We start from the raw sequence: 22,868 nt of genomic DNA, 5'->3' as shown, positions 1-22,868 counted from the left end.
AACAGGTACTAAATCTCTAAAAACCAAATTTTGACTTGACAAGGCAAGTTTTGAAAGATGTTTTGTCAAAAGAAGAAAGGAATCTTGTATCACAACCTCTTCTTTTTGTAATAAACTGAAGGAGTCTCATTTATCAGGTTTCCCAGCTTCCAGCCTCAGACGTAATTAATCTCTTTTTCCCTTCTTGCCTGTTCTAACAAACTTCCAGACACAAAACAGACATTTTGTGATGATGAATATCACAGTTGCCACACAGGCCAGCAGGAGCCCAATCACATCCAAAGAGTGGTACTGGAACCAGGTGAGGTCGTGGGCTGCAACCCGAAGGTGTTTGGCTCCTTTATGGCGCATGACAAACTCAATCCAGAAGACTGCTCGATCCAGAGGCTTCACTGGTTGATCATGATGAATTCTTGATAATTTCATAGCATTCTCTTTATATCTAAATGATAAACATACAGGTATCAACATTGAAAGTAAGTTAATTTGGCCGCACGCGGAGGCTCACGATGGTAATCCCAGTACTTTGGGAGGCCGAGACAGGCAGATCACGAGGTCAAGAGATCAAGACCATCCTGGCTAACACGGCGAAACCCCGTCTCTAGTAAAAATACAAAAAAAAATAAAATAAAATTCCCCAGGCATGGTGGCACATGCCTGTAGTACCAGCTACTTGGGAGGCTGAGGCTGAGGCAAGAGAATCTCTTGAACCCAGGAGGTTACAGTGAGCCAAGATCGCACCACTGCACTCCAGCCTGGTGACAGAGTGAGACCTCCTCTCAAAAAAAAAAGTAAGTTAATTTGCCTGAGCATATCAAGTCCATGAAAGGTTTTTAAAGTGTCATATGATTCAAAGTAAATGTAATAGAATTGACATAGAATTTGTGTATTTTAATTTGAGTCATCATAGAACGTTTGGCTTTTAAATTGGATCTCATAAGTGACAAATATTTTTAAAGTAAAAATGGAAGTTCAGGTGAGAAAGTTAATTATTTGATGCAGAGAATATATGAGCAATTTTATTTTTTTATTTTTTTATTTTTAGTTGTGTGAGTACATAGTAGGTGTGTATATTTATGAGGTAAATGAGATATTTTGATACAGGCTGCAATGTGAAATAATCACATTATGAAGAAAAGGGTACCCATTGCTTAAGCATTTATTCTTTGTGTTATGAAATATACAGTTACACTCCTCTAGGTCTCAAACAGGCATATAAAATCATGCTCAGCATCATGAACCATTTTAAGTGGTGAAAGATATATAGTTAAAATGCAATTTGAGAATTATCATCTTTAAGTTTCTAGAGACAAATTGTGCCATGTGGGTGAAATGCCTCATAGCCACGAGCTCTGCTCCTATTCTGATCTTTTGTGCCCTACTGTTTCCCACCCAGTAGCCAGAATCATTATTTTTGAAATAAAAGTCAGATTATGACACTGCCCTGATTAAGACTTTTGCCTGACTTGTCATCATATCAAAATAAAATCTGACTCTGTTATTTGGTCCTCAGGATCCTCCTTTATCAGACACTGGCAAGCTCTTCTCCAAACACTGCCATGCACTCTAGGTCTAGGGACATTGGCCTTACGTTTTTCTTTAAGCTCCCATCTCAGCACCTTATACATTGTGTCCCCTCTACCCACGCTTGGAGTATTCTTTCTTGCAACAACCCAAGGCATGATTCTATCTCTTTTTGAGGCAACCCTCTAAATGTTACCGATAAGAGAGGCTTTCCCTGGCCACACTATGATAGAACCCCTAGGATTTCCTCTATTTTTTTGTGCTTATTTTGAAATTATTTGATGCCTAGAATCTTAAAATACATTATACGTCTTCTAAAATACACATTTAAGTATAAAACACATAAAATAAATGTACATACACTAAGTGAAACAGCTCTAAAAGGTAAGATCATCTTAAACATTATTTTGAAGTGAAGGTACCAATTTACCTGTCTCTCAGATCATATAGAGACAAATAAAATATGGCATACCCATATTATAAAATATATTGCTGTAAAAAGAAATGAAATGTTAATACACACAACATAAATAAAGTTAAAAACCATAAAAACAACAAAAATTGTACTTGGTAAAAGAAGTAATTTACACAACGTCATAAATTGTATCATTCAATTTATATGAAATATGTAGAGAGAATAATCATAGAGAAGGAAAACAAATTGGTGTTAGCCTAGGGCTAAGGGGTCATGGGAAGTGATTTCTGTACCATTATGGTTACTTTTATGTTGATAAAAATGTTCTAAAATTATATAATGGTGATGGCTTCATGATTGTAAGCATACTAATACATTTGTATTTTATACTTTAAGTAGGTGGGTTTTATACTATAGAAATTAAATTTAATTATCGAGTCTGTTACAATAATGATAATAAAAATAAATTTTTCAGTAAGAAAACAGATATACTTTGAGACATTTTAGATATTGAATTAAAGTATTTTATTATATTACTTCAACTTTATCTTTCCTTCCTACCATGGATTGATTATGTCGAATTTATTTTAAAATGTCTTCTTATTTACATCACTTTAAAATTATTTTTGTGTAGAAAATTATTTTAATAATTGGTTATTCATTAAATGTATGTGGTTCAAATAAAATTTTTAAATAACCACTCAAAAATAAAAGCAGATTTCAGATTGTTTAAATCATTTAAATTCTTTCAAAATCAGTCTCTTATAAAAAGGATAAAAGTCATACTCACTATTGACAAGAGAAACTATCTATAAATACCACCGAGTAAAAAAAAAGTTATACTCACAAAGGATCATTAATTACTGTCTTCAGTGCATTGAGTAAGTCTGTACTTGACATTGTGTTGAAGTCCAAACTAACAGCTGCACCCTTGGCCTTCATGTGTGCAATGTTATCAGGTTGATCTGCAAACAATGGAACGCCCACCATAGGGATTCCATGGTAGATCGCCTCGTAGACGCCATTGGCTCCACCATGAGTTATAAAAGCTCTGGTTTTTGGATGACCTAGGATTGGATGAATTTTAGCAAAATTATTCATAGGAATAAAATGAGAAATGCACAATAGAAGAATCTGAATGTGACAGTGTTTCCTAGATAACACACTGAACTGAATTCAAGTTGCTTTTCAGACTTCAGAAGAAGGAGCACCTACTTCTGCTGGAGATGTAAATGAAGGCTATGTGGTGTGTTTAACTTCAGACTGAAAAAATTAATACAAGATTACCAGTTGAACTAACAAAAAAGTGCAATTTAGATAAGGAAATATAATGTGCAAAAAAGAAAAAAGCACAGAAAAGGGATGGGCACGTAAGAATATGATCTTGTTTTTTTTGTTTTTTGTTTTTTTAATGGAGACGGAGTCTCCCTCTGTCGCCCAGGCTGGAGTGCAGTGGTGCAATCTCGGCTCACTGCAATCTCCACCTCCCGGATTCAGGCAATTCTCCTACTCAGCCTTCTGAGTAGCTGGGACCACAGGGGCAAACAGCCATGCCTAGTTAATTTTCTGTATTTTAATAGAGATGGAGTTTCACCATATTGCCCAGGATGGTCTCGAGCTCCTGAGCTCAGTCAATCCACCCACATCAGCCTCCCAAAGTGCTAGGATTACAGGCGTGAGACACTGTGCCCAGCCAGAATGTGTTCTCTTAAGTACGGTCATGCAGTGGGATATGTGGGGTGTGCAAAGCAGCAGGCAGTGAGGTGTTGGTGGTGCTAGAATTGAGGAAAGACAGGTCACATTTCATTATGAAATGTGTCATCACTTTTTGGTTAAGATTAGGTACTTAATCCTACAGAAAATGCAGTGTCCCTGGTGATAGCAGAAGAGCTGTTATTTTTAGTGACATTTGAAATAACCCTACAGAAGAAGAAAGAACAGGTGTAAATTAGTAGAAATATGAGAAAGGAAGACACCCAGGAAGTGATAGAACAATTCTGTGAGAGGTAATAACACCTGAAATAAGGATACTCTGATCATAAAGAATGTGGGTGCATATCATAAAATGCCAACAATTGTTGTTTATTCTTTTCACCCTAGGACTGGAAAATACATATATAGAAGTTTCATTTTATTTTTAAGTTTTTGCATAACAAATGTTCACTAGACTTGTTTCAATATGACTATTAACACTTTAATAATCTGTTACTAATATGTTCAATATTTGTTCTCCAAAGGCTTACCAAGAAGATCGTTCTGGGGTATCCACTTGTAAAGCTGAGTATTGAGTCCTAAGGTATCTGGTTTATTGCCATCAAATCTCCACAGAACCTGTTACAGTGAAGAAAATATCTTATTCCATGAGAGGAACTCAAAAGTTATAGAATGTTAGAATGCTAAAGAGATTAACAATGAGAACAAATGATGTTAAGTAACAAGAACTACTTAGACTGATGTAAATGGAATACTCACATTTCATTTCCTTAATTTTATAATGAGTTAGGTATATAAGGAAATTATGATTTTTCAAAATAGTAGCTTAGACAAATAAGATTATCAATGAAAAGTTCAAGTATTTAAAAAATAGTTACACTTTTCAAAAGAAAACCTATATGTGGCAAACCTCCATATGGAAAAAAGCTTAACATCACTGGCCAAAACCACAAACAGATACCATCTCACACCAGTCAGAATGGCCGTTATTAAAAACTCAAAAAATAACAGATGCTTGTGATGTTGTATAGAAAAAGAAATGTTTATACTCTGTTGGAGGGAGAGTAAGTTCAACCATTGTGGAAGACAGCACGGCGATTCCTCAAAATCCTAGAGGCAGAAATACCATTCAACCCAGCAATCCCATTACTGGTTATGTATCCAAAGGACTATAAATTAGAGCATGCACACATATGTTCATTACAGCACTATTCATCCTAGCAAAGACATGAAATCAATCTAAATGCCCATCAGTGATGGACTGGATAAAGAAAATGTGGTATATCTACATGGTGAAATATTATGTAGCCATAAAAAAGAACAAGATCATGTCTTTTGCAGGAACATAAGTGTGCTGCAGTCCATTATCCTTAGCAAACAAACACAGGAACAGAAATCCAAATACCACATGCCCTCACTTATAAGTGGAAGCTAAAAGATGAGAACACATGAACATACAGAGAGGAACAACATAAATTGGGGCTTACTGGAGTGTGAGGGTTGAGAGGAGAGAAAGGATCAGGAAAAATAACTAAAAGGTACTAGTCTTACTACCTTCATGATGAAACAGTCTGTACAACAAACCCCCAAGACATAAGTTTGCCTATGTAACAAACCTCCTCATTTACCCTGAAATTAATGACATGATTGTATATCTAGAAAACCCCATTGTCTCAGCCCAAAATCTCCTTAAGCTGATTAGCAACTTCAGCAAAGTCTCAGGATACAAAATCAATGTACAAAAATCACAAGCATTCTTGTACACCAATCACAGACAGAGAGCCAAATCATGAGTGAACTCCCATTCACAATTGCTTCAAAGAGAATAAAATACCTAGGGATCCAACTTACAGGGGATGTGAAGGACCTCTTCAAGGAGAATTACAAACCACTGCTCAATGAAATAAAAGAGGATACAAACAAATGGAAGAACATTCCATGCTCATGGGTTGGAAGAATCAATATCATGAAAATGGCCATACTGCCCAAGGTAATTTATAGATTCAATGCCATCTCCATCAAGCTACCAATGACTTTCTTCACAGAATTGGAAAAAACTACTTTAAAGTTCATATGGAACCAAAAAAGAGCCCACATCACCAAGTCAATCCTAAGCCAAAAGAACAAAGCTGGAGGCATCACGCTACCTGACTTCAAACTATACTACAAGGCTACAGTAACCAAAACGGCATGGTACTGGTACCACAACAGAGACATAGATCAATGGAACAGAACAGAGCCCTCAGAAATGATGCCGCATATCTACAACTATCTGATCTTTGACAAACCTGACAAAAACAAGCAATGGGGAAAGGATTCCCTACTTAATAAATGGTGCTGGGAAAACTGGCTAGCCATATGTAGAAAGCTGAAACTGGATCCCTTCCTTACACCTTATACAAAAGTTAATTCAAGATGGATTAAAGACTTAAATGTTAGACCTAAAACCTTTCAAATCCTACAAGAAAACCTAGGCAATACCATTCAGGACATAGGCGTGGGCAAGGACTTCATGTCTAAACACCAAAAGCAATGGCAACAAAAGCCAAAATTGACAAATGGGATCTAATTAAACTAAAGAGCTTCTGCACAGCAAAAGAAACTACCATCAGAGTGAACAGGCAACCTACAGAATGGGAGAAAATTTTTGCAACCTACTCATCTGACTAAGGGCTAATATCCAGAATCTACAATAAACTCAAACAAATTTACAAGAAAAAAACAAACAACCCCATCAAAAAGTGGGCAAAGGACACGAACAGACACTTCTCAAAAGAAGACATTTATGCAGCCAAAAAACACATGAAAAATTGCTCATCATCACTGGCCATCAGAGAAATGCAAATCAAAACCACAATGAGATACCAGCTTACACCAGTTAGAATGGCCATCATTAAAAAGTCAGGAAACAACAGCTGCTGGAGAGGATGTGGAGAAATAAGAACACTTTTACACTGTTGGTGGGACCATAAACTAGTTCCACCATTGTGGAAGTCAGTGTGGCGATTCCTCAGGGATCTCGAACTAGAAATACCATTTGACCCAGCCATCCCATTACTGGGTATATACCCAAAGGACTATAAATCATGCTGCTATAAAGACACATGCACACGTATGTTTATTGCAGCACTAGTCACAATAGCAAAGACTTGGAACCAAACCAAATGTCCAACAACAATACACTGGATTAAGAAAATGTGGCACATATACACCATGGAATACTATGCAGCCATAAAAAATGATGAGTTCATGTCCTTTGTAGGGACATGGATGAAACTGGAAAACACCATTCTCAGTAAACTTTCACAAGGACAAAAAACCAAACACTGCATGTTCTCACTCATAGGTGGGAATTGAACAATGAGAACTCATGGACACAGGAAGGGAACGTCACACTCCGGGGCCTGTTGTGGGTGTGGGGAGGGTGGAGGGACAGCATTAGGAGATATACCTAATGCTAAATGACGAGTTAATGGGTGCAGCAAACCAACATGGCACATGGTACATATGTAACAACCTGCACATTGTACACATGTACCCTGAAACCTAAAGTATAATAATAAAATAAAATATAAAAAAAAAAAAAAGTTAACAAATAAAATTTAATTTTAAAAACATAAAAATTTTTAATAATTATATGCAATACAAATTTTAGGTAGTCATAATTCTAGTGTGAAAAAGCACACAATTTACTAATGACCTACATGCTTATTTTGTGTTATATATTGTATGAGTTTTCATCTACCAAATTTAATATTAATTTATTCATTTTTTTGAACAATATAGGAAGTAGTTCACTTATATCTACTTGTCTATAAGTTTTTTAAAAGAGTTTGATGTCTTTGATTGACAAAAATGCAAGTCTATGAAATAAGCCACCTGGAAGAATCAATTAATGCTGCAAAGGTAGCATGTATAACTTCTTGGAAATTACAAATTATTAAGCACTACTTCCAAGAAAAATTTCAAGTGACAATTTTTGACACAAATTTAAAGTATTCTCAGTATTGCTAATTTTGGATATTTTTTCAGCATAGAAATGAGGAACCTATTGGTACCATAAGTAAAAATACAACTCTTGAATAAATTCAAAATTGTATTTTGCTGAATTTTGGTCAACTGATTGCTAACACTTAGACAGTGTGCTACAAAATTTTGACAACAGTGATTTATATGTTCTGCTACAGCCAAGATATTTTTATGTTTATGTTACTAATTTTGGAACCCCCAGGGAATCCTTATATCAAAAATAATTTACAGTGTTTAAGTTCTCTTTGTTACATCAGTGTTAAAGTAACTTTGAGTTTTTGGCAAAATATTAGCATAGGTCGTTACAAGAAGACTATGTCAGACAGGGAACTAAAAAGTAATTGACAAACACACATTTTATTCGATATAAAAGAAAATATGTTCCTACTACGTTCTATGGAGGGGGCATCTGAACCTGTTCCCCTGCCTGGCTTCCTTCTGCTTGAATCCTTCCTATATTTCATTCTGCTGCCTCCACTGGGAGGAATTGTTAATCTCATAGTACAGCGTCCTTGTGGGGCCACATTTTATACTACACAGGGTCCACCCTCAGAGAAGGATCCATCTCCACCCTTTCTATTTCATCTTCTACTTCAGACATTAGCTGGGCCCAGTCCAGCAAGGCAGGCTGCTTTTTCTCATTCTCCAAATCGGCCTGGCTGTGTGGGTCCTTATATTAGTTGTCTGACAGCCTAGGCCGTCCTTTCTCTGAATAGTACCCTGAATATCACTCAAATAGGCCTACTCCAAAAGGCACAGAAAGTACATGAGGCTGGGTAACATGGAACACCATACTGCAGGATGCATGCCAGCCTTTTTGAAATCCTGCTATTGTTATTGTGCTAGTGAAGTTACTCACTAAAATGTAATGTTTTCTAACATCTGTAGGGTGTACAGTGCCCTCCGGAATTCTTAAAAAAAGGATCAAATCACAGGGGCAGAATTTGATGATAGCTCTTACCTGACCCCAATATCATGATGATACCAAATCTTTACCTGCAACTCTTAATTATATTTATTCCTGATCACGATATTAATGCCAAATTAATTACCAGTGAATAACACCCTCTGTATTACTTTAGCATCTTCCATATATATTTTTGATTTTGAATTAATATCTGAGATAATTAGTGCTTTCCAACAGCTAAATTTATAGGCAGGAAGTTTCCACAATTGGATTCTTAACAAATTTAATAGCCTCTTTCAGTAGTTTTTCACAACTTAAGACATTTATCTTACCTTTTGTGGGATCTGGGCAAGGGCTGTTGCAATTACATTGGCCCTTTCTTCTGACATGTTACTGACCATTGACCCCAGAGAAAACACCACAACACCATTTTCTCCAGAGCTTTGGACAAACTCTTCAATTTCCTGTGAAAAAAGAATGTGTTCCATCATAATAGATTATCAGCACAGCAAGCACTGTGGAAGAATTGGTATAAAAACTGAAAAGAGAAAATCAACTATTATCAGGAATTATTGGAGTAAAGGATGTTTTTTCACGACTCAATTACTCAGTTTTTTTTTTGCAAGATGTATAATGTGAGATAGGTTGCCTCCGTTAAGGGTATTTGTGGAAATATGCGTGTGTATGCATGTTTGTGTGTGTGTGTGTGTGTGTGTGAAAGAAAGAAATGAAATAGAGCTATTACATAGTATTTGGGGAAGTACCAAAACTCTTCATTTATAGTATCATAATTACTAATAAGGCTCTTTAAAGTGGCACCACTTGGCTTTAATGCTATGTTGTTGTTCTGCTAAATCACATATGCTTATTTTTGGCAGGTTTTCTGTAGAATTATTTTAGTTGGAAGTCATTAGTGGTTGACTTCTCTGACTACAAGCACTAAGGAAAAGTTCCTCACAGCTGGGATTATGTAATCTACATTTATCTTACTCTATAATCTTTTACACTTCACTTAATGTTTGTCAGAGTTTTCCAGTCTTTTTCAAAAAAGAAAAAAACAGTAACTGTAAAAGGTGGTGGCTTAAAAATCACTGACATTCTGGAGTCTGCTATTGTGGTTTGGAATTTCTATGAATAAATTCTAAGAGTCTCATTTATAATACAGAATTGTACAGTATATAGTTAAATAATTGAATGATGTATTTTTCAGGTTATTGTTTAGGTGGAGCACCTATTGCCTGAAATCACACTGTTAAATTGATGTGCTATTTATAACTGCATGGAGGAGCTCTCATCATCACTTTGTTGTGTCTCAGAGGCAGTAGCACTTGCACAGAATACAAGAGACTGCCAGGCCTTTCTGCAGAGGAGATTTGGTCACCCTCTTGAGTAGCTCACTCACACTACATAAAATCTTAGTGAGGGGATATCACCACCAATCCCACAGAAATACAATCTACCATCAGAGAATACTACAAACACCTCTATGCAAATAAACTAGAAAATCTAGAAGAAATGGATAAATTCCTCGACAAATACAACCTCCCAAGACTAAACCAGGAAGAAGTTGAATCTCCGAATAGACCAATAACAGGTTCTGAAATTGTGGCAATAATCAATAGCTTACCAACGAAAAAGACTCCAGGACCTGATGGATTCACAGCCGAATTCTACCAGAGGTACAAGGAGGAACTGGTACCATTCCTTCTGAAACTATTCCAATCGATAGAAAAGAGGGAATCCTCCCTAACACATTTTATGAAGCCAGCATCGTCCTGATACCAAAGCCTGGCAGAGACATAACAAAAAAGAGAATTTCAGACCAATATCCTTGATGAACATTGATGCAAAAATCCTCAATAATATACTGGCAAACCGAATCCAGCATCACATCAAAAAGCTTATCCACCATAATCAAGTGGGCTTCATCCCTGGGATGCAAGGCTGGTTCAACATACGCAAATCAATAAATGTAATCCAGCCTATAAACAGAACCAAAGACAAAAACCACATGATTTTCTCAATAGATGCAGAAAAGGCCTTTGACAAAATTCAACAACCCTTCATGCTAAAAACTCTCAATCAATTAGGTATTGATGGGACGTATCTCAAAATAATAAGAGCTATATACGACAAACCCACAGCCAATATCATACTAAATGGGCCAAACTGGAAGCATTCCCTCTGAAAACTGGCACAAGACAGGGATGCCGTCTCTCACCGCTCCTATTCAACATAGTGCTGGAAGTTCTGGCCAGAGCAATCAGGCAGGAGAAGGAAATAAAGGGTATTCAATTAGGAAAAGAGGAAGTCAAATTGTCCCTGTTTGCAGATGACATGATTGTATATCTAGAAAACCCCATTGTCTCAGCCTAAAATCCCCTTAAGCTGATTAGCAACTTCAGCAAAGTCTCAGGATACAAAATCAATGTACAAAAATCACAAGCATTCTTGTACACCAATCACAGACAAACAGAGAGCCAAATCATGAGTGAACTCCCATTCACAATTGCTTCAAAGAGAATAAAATACCTAGGAATCCAACTTACAAGGGATGTGAAGGACCTCTTCAAGGAGAACTACAAACCACTGCTCAATGAAATAAAAGAGGATACAAACAAATGGAAGAACATTCCATGCTCATGGGTTGGAAGAATCAATATTGTGAAAATGGCCATACTGCCCAAGGTAATTTATAGATTGAATGCCATCCCCATCAAGCTACCAATGACTTTCTTCACAGAATTGGAAAAAACTACTTTAAAGTTCATATGGATCCAAAAAAGAGCCCACATTGCCAAGTCAATCCTAAGCCAAAAGAACAAAGCTGGAGGCATCACGCTACCTGACTTCAAACTATACTACAAGGCTACAGTAACCAAAACGGCATGGTACTGGTACCACAACAGAGACATAGATCAATGGAACAGAACAGAGCCCTCAGAAATGATGCCGCATATCTACAACTATCCGATCTTTGACAAACCTGACAAAAACAAGAAATGGGGAAAGGATTCCCTATTTAATAAATGGTGCTGGGAAAACTGGCTAGCCATATGTAGAAAGCTGAAACTAGATCCCTTCCTTACACCTTATACAAAAATTAATTCAAGATGGATTAAAGACTTACATGTGAGACCTAAAACCATTAAAATCCTACAAGAAAACCTAGGCAATACCATTCAGGACATAGGCGTGGGCAAGGACTTCATGTCTAAAACACCAAAAGCAATGGCAACAAAAGCCAAAATTGACAAATGGGATCTCATTAAACTAAAGAGCTTCTGCACAGCAAAAGAAACTACCATCAGAGTGAACAGGCAACCTACAGAATGGGAGAAAATTTTTGCAACTTACACATCTGACAAAGGGCTAATATCCAGAATCTACAATGAACTCCAACAAATTTACAAGAAAAAACAAACAACCCCATCAAAAAGTGGGCAAAGGACATGAACAGACACTTCTCAAAAGAAGACATTTATGCAGCCAAAAAACACATGAAGAAATGCTCATCATCACTGGCCATCAGAGAAATGCAAATCAAAACCACAGTGAGATACCATCTCACACCAGTTAGAATGGCCATCATTAAAAAATCAGGAAACAGGTGCTGGAGAGGATGTGGAGAAATAGGGACACTTTTACACTGTTGGTGGGACTGTAAACTAGTTCAACCATTGTGGAAGACAGTGTGGTGACTCCTCCGGGATCTAGAACTAGAAATACCATTTGACCCAGCCATCCCATTACTGGGTATATACCCAAAGGACTATAAATCATGCTGCTATAAAGACACATGCACACGTATGTTTATTGCGGCACTATTCACAATAGCAAACAGTTGGAACCAACCCAAATGTCCAACAATAATAGACTGGATTAAGAAAATGTGGCACACAATCTTCAGATGAAGATGTACTTGTGGCATGGGAATATTATAATTGAAGAATCCAATTCTGGACTTGTGGGTTGGGGGACCGGGAACCAATGCATGATAATGGGTGCAGAATCAACATGGCATGGATACTATGTAACAACTGAGATTGTGCACATTACTAAACTGAAGTAAATAATAATAAAAAAAAATCTTAGTGAAGATGTACTTGCTGGAATTTATTGAGAATCATTCTGACTGTGTTCCCCAATCTATGCCAATTTTTAAAGTTAATTAATTTCAGATATAATCATTAGGGTAAAACTTTCTCTTAAGTGTTCTTTACAAAACAAAGAAAAAAATTCCAAATGTTTATTTGCAGACCACATATGGCTGAGTATTTTTAAAAACATGAGTTTTAATCTTAAGACATTAGTGTTAATGATGTCACAGTCTTGTAGTACTATTCCAGGTAATACATGGGATATCCAGGTATTATGTGTGATTGCAGTTACCTGTAGCTCATTGATGTAACTTATGTTCAGTGTTTTGTCTCAGTGGTTTGATGCTCAGAGCCTTCTTCATCCACCCAGTGTTAAACTAATATAACCGCTGTTTACAGATTCATTATTGATGTGGACTAATTGCTTCCCTTTCTGTGACACTTAAAAAAATACTATTTATGTAAGGAATTTTATAAAAGTATTAAAAGTTCTAAAAAGAAAATAAGTGTTTTTTATAAAATTTCTGTCTAGAGATATTATCATGGTAAACTATGTAGTTTTCATTATGGCTTTTGTTCTATTTTTATAGCTCAATGTACACTTGTGACATTTATTTAGACAATTTTGTTCTTATTGTATATACTTTTCCTCCTACAAAAAAAGTGTCATCTTGTAATATTTATAATTTTTCTATCTCACTTTACTTGTATTATAGCTGACTGTAATTGATATTTTATTGATAAAGTTATAATGCTACAGTATGCATGTAGTTTTTAATTATTCCTTCATTTAAGATGTTTGATTACTTGCAATGTTTTCTTATGAATATTTTCCATAAATATTAAAATGGATATCTTGATTTTCTTCTCTCTGTATGATTTCATGTAAATATATTGTAAAACCGATGGCTAGATGCATTTTTAACACTTGATACATTTGCCAAGTGTCCTTTTCTCTTAAAATATACATAAATTATCTGAGAATCTAATATTTAATTGAATAGATAGAAACTTGGGTTTACCATTATTTTACATAATAAACAATTAGAAAATGGGTTTCACAACCACTGACTTGCATTCAAACTTTCTTCAAGTTAATAACAACAGCTAGTATTAGTAATTAACAACAGCTAGTATTAGTAATTACACTATTTACTACTAGTCATCCTTTTTCTTGTCCTTCTACACCTCCTATTTTCTTCCCCTCCTACTGGCACTTCAGTTTCCCTTAATGTGAGTGGGGAAATCTTTCAAGAGTAGGATAGGGTGGGACAGAATTTCCATTAGTCTCACCTCAGCTTTTGTCTTTTTAGAAAGTTACCATATAAAGCCCATACAATTTGCATTCAACATAGATATTAAATTTTAACCATGGAATAAAATATCAGTATCATGTTGCTGCTAATAAGGAGGTAGACAAAAATGATCTCTCAAGAGATTACATAATAATGTAATAAAGAATGTTTACTTTCTACCTATTTCTTAGAACTGTGATATCAATTTAAAATATATGAGGTTCTTATGTTTCTTCATAAAGAATATAATGTTCTATGATGACAGAATTCTTTTGTTATTGTAAACTGAGGGCACTATTCAGATACGAGTGTTAGAAATTATTTGGTATTTATTATACATGCGTTCTTCATTTTTTCTGTGCTTCTCTATCAGGCAGCTATGATGTTGAGACACAAGTTACCCCAGGAAGCTTTATTGGGTTGCTTGTCTTAAGGCAGAAAACACCTGCTCTAATAGGGTATGTCTATGCTAAGATGTAAACCTCTGGAATCTCAATGCAGAATGATGTAAATGTTTGAATAAAATAAGTGAACACTGGGTCTTGCTTCAAACATTATTAGAATCACACATTTATATTGTTAAGGAATTATTTTCTTATAAGTTAGAATACTGGTGAAGATCCTTATCACTTATGGTAGAATTTTACAATTTCAGCTTGCTCATCTTACTGTCAGAACTGATATGTCTTCTTTTAATCAAGTCCACAAGGTAGCTGTGATATAGAAGACAGGTAGGACTTTGTTAGAGAATGCAATCTTGAAATACTGAATAATTAGTTTCATTAAACGAGGAATGATATCTCAAGTGACTTACACATGTTAATTAGTAGTATCGTAATAACAAAAATAGCCATAATTGCAAAATTAATGACATTTCTGAATCACTAACTATATGCCAGAGACATTTTAAGTGTTTTAATTGTATTAACTTTTTTCCACACAACACGGTATGAAGTTAGTAGTATTACTGCAAAAGTAGGCATAATTATTTCTATCCACTTTCTAGTTCACTTTTCCATCATCTGCTACCTGAATTCATATAAAATTTTCTGAATGTCGGATCTTTCCAGTCTGGCCCTTCTGCAATTTAATCTATTGAACACCTTGAATTTTTTTTAAATATAATCTATCACATATTTTCTTTTCTTAACTCTTTTTAGTAGTTCCTAAATGTGCTTAATAAATATTTCAGTTCCTAAGGAGTATCTGGCTCTTATCTTGCCTGTCAGCATCATCTGATTCTTACTCAGTATCTCCCTTGCAAACTAAACTTTGAGTCTTGAGAACTGTCCTGAACACTTTACCAGCTTTTCTTTTTGTTTTTTTTTCTCTCCCTCATTCTTTCACTATTCCTGCATATTGTTCAGCTCTCATCTAAATTATTAATATTGGTGACTCCAGGATACTCTCTGTTATCTATACTGGAGGTTTCCTTAGCATTGATTTTTCTCTGGAGATAATATTTTTTACACAGTTTTTATTACTTGCATATATTTTATCTTTCAAAGTAGAATGTAATTTGTGTTGAGACAGAAACTGTGTCTGACACCCTTGCCTGTGGTGTGTGCTAATCTCTTTATAAATATTCTTTGAATGAATGGCCAGTACCTTCCTATATGTTGCATAATCAAAGCTTTAATTTACCAACCCTATTTGGAGTCTCTTTAATGTGCCTCTTTATCTGTAATAATGATGAAATTCACAAACTTGTGATGGTATCAACATGTATGTGAGTTTTTAATTGGTATCTGCTTTACCTTCCACTACCCATCTTTCTTCCAGTATAAATCAAACACTCTGAATGAATATAGAACCATTGGCACTGAAAATGCAAAGCAGACAAAACAAACAGTAATAGTTTACCTTAGGTAGGGGTTTGGCAGGTTTGCAGTGGAGTCCTCCAACGAACTCAACATTTGGTAAGACTGGATGAGGAAATTGAAAATCCCAGTAGTTTCGAATAAGCCATATTTCAGCTTTTGCCATTGTCTGGAATAACGTTGTGGGTCTTCCTGATTTGAAAAAAGAAAAGAAAAGTAGGTGACACAAGATAATTAGGTAATCTTCCAAAAAAGTTAGAATAATGTAGGCAAAAATGTAGGCAAAGTGTTTGTGCTTTGAAATATATATACATGTGTTCATATATAGGCATAGTTTAATTTTTATGTATTATATATTTTGCCCATGGGTATTTACAAGAAAGACAAAGTGGTGAGAGAATCATGAGGGAAAACTACATCGTTTATGTCACATCAGTATATTCACAATCATAAATAAGCCAAGGAGAATTAATCTCCATTTCTTTATTTTTTAAGCCTTCATAGTAGCAGATACACATATAAGCCACTCTTGGAGCTCCATTATCAGTGAATTCTACTCTACCCAAAAAACAATTTTCTTAGAAATAGTCCAATTTCCACAATTCATTTATCTAGTCTTTTATCTTTGGATCTTCAAGTGAACTGTTGATTATTTTGAAATTATGGCTGAAATCTTTGTACCTACCACTGCTTTTGATTCATGCTAAGATCTTAACAATATTAGTTTGTAAGTAATATATTCGCAAATTACAGCTAGAAAATTTTGAGAACTTATTAAAATACAAGTTTGTGTTCATCCTTAATTTGGCTCATATTTTAAATAAAGATGCATAGTTTCAAAAAAACTACACAGTAACAACTTAATGTTCACACTTCAACAAGATGATTGGCCTTAAAATGAATGGTTTCCAATCCTTTAGTGAAGGAGAATAGAAACATTGGAAACTTCAAATTATATGTATTGGTTTTTGATTCTGGAACGGAGACATTATTTCTCTCAACTGTAAAGGAAACCTCCTGGTAACATGGGTACATATTGCAATTACTAAATAAGGTGACTGAGGTATACAAGAAAAAACAATTTCTGCAATGTTAAGTAGATGGTTCTAGAAAAATGTGTAACTACTCAATCTACCAGTATGCATTCCTCAAGTTGTTTCTTGATGAGTCTGACTTTTTTTAAGATAAAAAAATGTATAATAAAATAGATGTGTGATTGCTTAAAGAAATCTAAGGTGCACTAATTTACAGGTTTATGACTTCCTGGAGTGTTCTGTATGGTTGATGGCCACAGGGTTTTAACTGATCCTATGATTTCCCTTTTCTATAGTGTTTGTGAGTTTGATAATCTTTTTCTTTCATTTGATAAATTCACTTACAAAAAGCCCCCACTACCCTGACTTTATGGCTTTATACAAGCTCAGATTCAAAGGCACAGGAAAGTTAGATCTCCATGCTACCAGATGAAAAAATTACTTACCTAGAACTTTACTGTAAAATTGATCCCACTTCTTCGTATCCCATATTTGGAACCAAAAGTCAAAATAAACACATAGATCATATTTTTTACTTTCTCCGTGAAAGTCATCTGATCACTTAATTCTGACATAACAACAGGCACATAGGAAGGAGGGAGCAGAAATCCTCCACCATGCTTTTCAATTGCATAGCCAGGAGAGAAGCGGAGGCTGTAGACAAAGGGTATTTTAAGTAGCTCAGCCAGCAGCTCACCACAGGGGGAAATAGCATCTGCAAGAACAACATCAAATCTTGACTCCTGTAGTTTTTTCATAAGTTTCTTATTTGAAACCACATCTTGACAGAATTTTCTAATCATGTCACCATATGACCATATCATTTCTTGTACTTGTGAAAAATGTGGCCAAAATGTGTCTTTTGGAATGTCTGACCATCTCTTAACCAGTTGCGTGACGATATCCTCAAACTCAGTTTCAGTTAAAGATGTAGGACAAACTTCAAATTTAAGAGCAGATGGGTTGTTGGGATCAGGAAGAATGGAAGTTGAATATGCCAATACAGTCACCTCATGACCTCTCTGGACAAGCTCATCCAGGATTGTCTTTATATTCATCCAATGGCTGAATTCTGTGGGCCACACCAGCACCTTTCCACAACTCCCAGAGCTAAAGTAACAGCTCAGCTGTATCAGCAGAAGAGCTGAAGTCCATTTCATAGACATGGTGATGCAATGCAATGCTTGTTTCCCAGTTGCTGCTCCTTTCTGTCATTTCTCATGCTGACATCCAGTTTAAATCAGTGAAGAAGTTAAAATGTAACTTTTACACTTCAAAGTAAATACATTATATTAACAGTCTGAACATGTGGATAACAAGGAGACAAAAGGTAGAGACCTGTTTACACAAGTGAGTTTATTTTCCTTTTCATATTTTTAAGTGCTATAATTAAGCTAATATCAGTGATCTTGTATGGACATTCACCTGACTCATGTAATATGTTTTAGAATAGTGTCCATAAGAGTAGCAGTGAAAGGCTCACGTTCCTGCAGTCTCTTTCACACAGAACTAAAGATAAAATGGCTAAAAATGGTTAAAAAACTTTTGTAAATTTGTTGAACTATAATTCAGATACCACACAAATTATCAATTATTGTGAAAATTTAATGTTTCATAGTGTATTCACAGAATCGTGCATCTTCATAACGGTCAGTTTTGGAAAACTCTTATCTCCTAAAACTAAAGCCTGTACACTTTATCCTTTAACTCCTTACCCCTACTTTCTGCATTGTCCTATCTTGGGCAAATGCTAATTGAATTTCTATCTCTATAGATTGCCTATTCTAGACATTTTTTAATACATGGAATCATACAATATGTGATCTTTTATGACTGGCTTATTTTACTTAGCATAATATTTTAAAGGTTCATTTATGATAGAACATTTATATGTTGATTGTTACTACCATCATGTATGATTTATAAGTTTCAAGATGAAACTATCCCTGTAGACTTTGTTGAATCAATCAAGGATAAAGGGAGGGGAAGAAATAAAAGTAAACCAAGCCTGCAGTACATTCACCAGACATCTTTCGTTAGCTTGCTCTCTGACTCACTTCCTCATAGTTTTTTGGTTATCGTCTTATAATTATGCAGATACTGTTACAAGATTATAGTTCATTTAACTGTTCTATAGATAATAACTTAAACATTTTGAAATGTTGTTTTCTCACCTTCAGGTCCAGCATACTGATGAAACTACTGACTCAGCTGGTCTGAAGGACCTCACTGATGCCAGCTAATCTGAAAGACTTCACTGATGCCAGGTGGTCTGAAGGTGCTCACAAAGAGCTGACTCACCAAAGAATGCAGTTTCCAAGTCCTGATGATTTTATCTCCATTATCCTGACTAATCTGTGACCCCAGTTTTTCAGTCCATCACTCTCTATTATCCCCTTAAAAACTCCAGCCCAGAACTTCTTAGGGAGGTAAGTTTGAGGGTCTCCAACTATCTTCTTGCTCTGTGCCCTGCAATTATTAAACTCTTTCTTTGCTGCAAAACATAACGCCTCAGTGTAATTGGTCTATTATTGTAAAGTGGGCATATGAACCTGTTGGCCCTATAACAAAGAATCCAGTGGAGGAAATAATGGCAAATATGGTGGAAATAGAAAGATAACTCAAATTAGAAGTGAAACTTGAAGATGTAACTACATTGCTACAATCTCGTGATAAAACAAATACATGAGGAGTTGCTTCTTATGGAAGAACAAAGAAAGTTGTTTCTTGAGATGGAATCTACTCCTGGTGAAGATTATGTAAACATTGTTGAAATGACAACAATGAATGTAGAATATGACTTAAACTTAGTGAATAAACAGCATTACACTTTCAGATGTTTGATTCCATTTTAAAGAAGAACCGCTATGGGAAAATTGCTATCAAACAACATGCATGTTAAACAGAAATATTTTGTGAAAAAGAAGGGTTAGTGGATGTGGCACATGCTGTTGTTTTCTTACTTTTAAGAAAGTGCCACAGCCACACCAACTACTAGCAGCCACTACTCTGATGAGTTAGCAGCCATCAACATTGACACAAGAAAGACTCTCCACCAGCAAAAAATTCACAACTCACTGAAGGCTCAGATGAGTGTTACCACTTTTTAGCAATGAAGTGTTTTTAATTAAGGCATGTACTTTTTTTGAACTTAATACTACTGCAGAATTAATGGATGCAGCATTGTGTAAACATAACTTTTCTGTGCTAGAGAAACCAAAGCAAATGGTGTAACTCACTTTATTGCATGTTTTGCTTTATTGGAGTAGTCTGGTACCAAATCTTCTACATCTCAGAAGTATGTCTTCTATTAGCAAAATCACTTAACATGAGATATACTCTTGAAAATTATTGTAAGTGGGGAAGTGGCCAAGATGGCCAACTACAACTGGAAGCAGCTAATATGCATGGCTCTCATGGAGAGAAACAGATGGAGCGAGTAAATACAGCACCTTCAACTGAAACATCGAGGTACTTGCACTGGGACTAATCAAGGAAGCAACTGATCCACAGAAAATGGAGGAAAAACAAGGCAGCTGTGAATCCATCTGATCCTGGGCTTATTTATTTATTTTTTGGTTGGTTGGTAGGTTATTTACTACTGCCTCCATTTCAGAATTGTTATTGGTCTCATCTTATTCTCGGTTCATCCTCGGGAGGGTCTATGTGTAAAGGAATTTATCCACTTCTTTTAGATTTCTATTTTATTTGCATGGAGGTGTTTATAATATTCTCTGATGTGGTTTGTATTTCTATGGAGTCAGTGATGATATCTCCTTTATCATTTTTAGTGTGTCGATTTGATTCTTCTCTCTTTTCATCTTTATTAGTCTAGACAGCTATCTATTTTATTTTATTTTTTTCAAGAAACAGCTCCTGGATTTGTTGATTTTTTGAATAATTTTTCATGTCTCTGTCTCTTCAGCACCACTCTGATCTTGGTTATTTCTTGTCTTCTGCTAGCTTTGGAGTTTGTTTGCACTTGGTTCTCCAGATCTTTTAGTTGTGATGTTTGCAGCAATTTGAGGACTTTCGAGCTATTGATGTGGGATTTAGTTCTCTAAATTTCCCTCTTAGCAATGTTTAGCTGCATCCCAGAGATTCTGCTACATTGTCTTTTTGTTCTCATTGATTGGAATAACTTTTGATTTCTGCCTTAATTTCATTACTTACCCAGGAGTCATTCAAGAGCAGGTTGTTCAATTTCCCTGTAGTTGTGGGGTTTTAAGTGAGATTCTTAATCTTGAGTTCTGATTTGATTGTGCTGTGGTCTGAGACACTGCTTATTATAATTTCACTTATTTTGCATTTTCTGAGGAGTGTTTTACTTCCAATTCTGTGATTAATTTTAAAGTAACTGCCATGTGGTGCCAAGAATAATGTATATTCTATTGTTTCCAGGTGGAGAATTATGTCTGTCAAGTACACTTGATCCAGAGCTGAGTTCAAGTACTGAACACTGTTATTAATTTTCTTTTTTGATGATCTGTCTAATATTGACAGTGGGGTGTTAAAATCCCCCACTATTATTGTGTGGGAATCTAAGTCTCTTTGTAAGCCTCTAAGAACTTGCTTCATGAGTCTGGGTGCTTCTGTATTGGGTGCATATATATTTAGGATAGTTAGCTCTTCTTGTTGAATTGAACCCTTTACCATTATGTTATGGCCTTCTTTATCTTTCTTGATCTTTTTGGTTTAAATTCTGTTTTGTCAGAAACTAGGATAGCAAGACTTGCTTTTTTCTGCTTTCTATTTGCTTGGTAAGTTTTCGTCCCTTCTTTTATTTTGAGCCTATGTGTGTCTTTGCGCATGAGATGGATCTCTTGCATACAGCAAGCTGATGGGTCCTGACTGTTTATCCAGCTTGCCATTCTATATTTTTTAATTGTGGCATGTAGCTCATTTACATTAATATTGTTATAATCCTGTTACTGAGTATATACCCAAAGAATATAAATTATTGTATTTTAAAGATACATGCACACATATGTTCATTGCTGCACTATTCACAATAGCAAAGAGATAGAATCAACCCAAATGCCCATCAGTGATAGACTGGATAAAGAAAATGTGGTACATATACACTGTGGAATACTATGAAGACATAAACAGGAATGAGATCATGCCCTTTGCAGGGACATGGATGCAGCTAGAAGACATTACCCTCAGCAAACTAACTCAGAAACAGAAAACCAAATACCATATGTTTTCACTTATAAGTGGGAACTGAACAATGAGAACACATAGACACATGGAGGGGAACAACACACATCGGGCTTGTTGGGGTAGGGAAGGGAGGGCAACCAGATAAATAGCTAATGCATGCTGGGCTTAATATCTCAGTGATGGGTTGATAGCTGCAGCAAACCACCATGGCACATATTTACCTATGTAACAAACGTGCACATCCTGGACATGTGTCCTGGAACTTAAAATAAAACAAATATAATGAACAACAACAAAAATAAATTCTTAATAAATGACATCTGAACTAAGAAAGAAAGAAGAAAGAAAGAAAGAAAGAGAAAGAAAGAAAGAAAGAAAGAAAGAAAGAAAGAAAGAAAGAAAGAAAGAAAGGAAGAAAGGAAGAAGGAAAGAAGGAAGAAAGAAAGAAAGAAGAAAGAAAGAAGAAAGAAAGAAAGAAAGAAAGGAAAGAAGAAGAAGGAGGAAGGAAGGAAGGAAGGAAGGAAGAAAGGAAGGAAGGGGAAGGGAAGAGAAGGGAAAGAAAGGAACGAAGGAAGGAAAGAAGGAAGGAAGAAAGAGAGAGAGAGAGAAAGAAAGGAAGACAGACAAGTCAGGATGATGGCCCACCCAGGAGCAATGCAGAGCCAAGTGAACCTCCCTAACCCAGGGAAGTGATGAGTGAATGTGCAACCCCAGGTAACATGCTTCTCTCACAGATCTCTGCAACACCCAGGTCATGAAATCCCCTCATGAACCCACTCCACCAGGGCCTTAAGTGTGACACACAGAGCTAATGGAGTCTAGGCAGAGTAGCAGCTCAGGCATGTGTAGAGACCTAGGAGTTTTA

At 35.7% G+C, this 22,868-nt stretch overlaps 2 pseudogenes; one reads left to right on the top strand and one right to left on the bottom strand.

Moving 5' to 3' along the window:
- LOC100598119 overlaps window positions 1-22,868 on the top strand; it is a 406,136-nt pseudogene that overhangs the window by 198,308 nt on the left and 184,960 nt on the right.
- Window positions 166-18,003, bottom strand: LOC115836700 (annotated as a pseudogene).

Source organism: Nomascus leucogenys, chromosome 9, assembly GCF_006542625.1.
Source record: "Nomascus leucogenys isolate Asia chromosome 9, Asia_NLE_v1, whole genome shotgun sequence".
NCBI classification, from domain to species: Eukaryota; Metazoa; Chordata; class Mammalia; order Primates; family Hylobatidae; genus Nomascus; species Nomascus leucogenys.
Note: the sequence above shows the minus strand (reverse complement) of the source record. Positions and strands in the feature narration are given on the sequence as shown.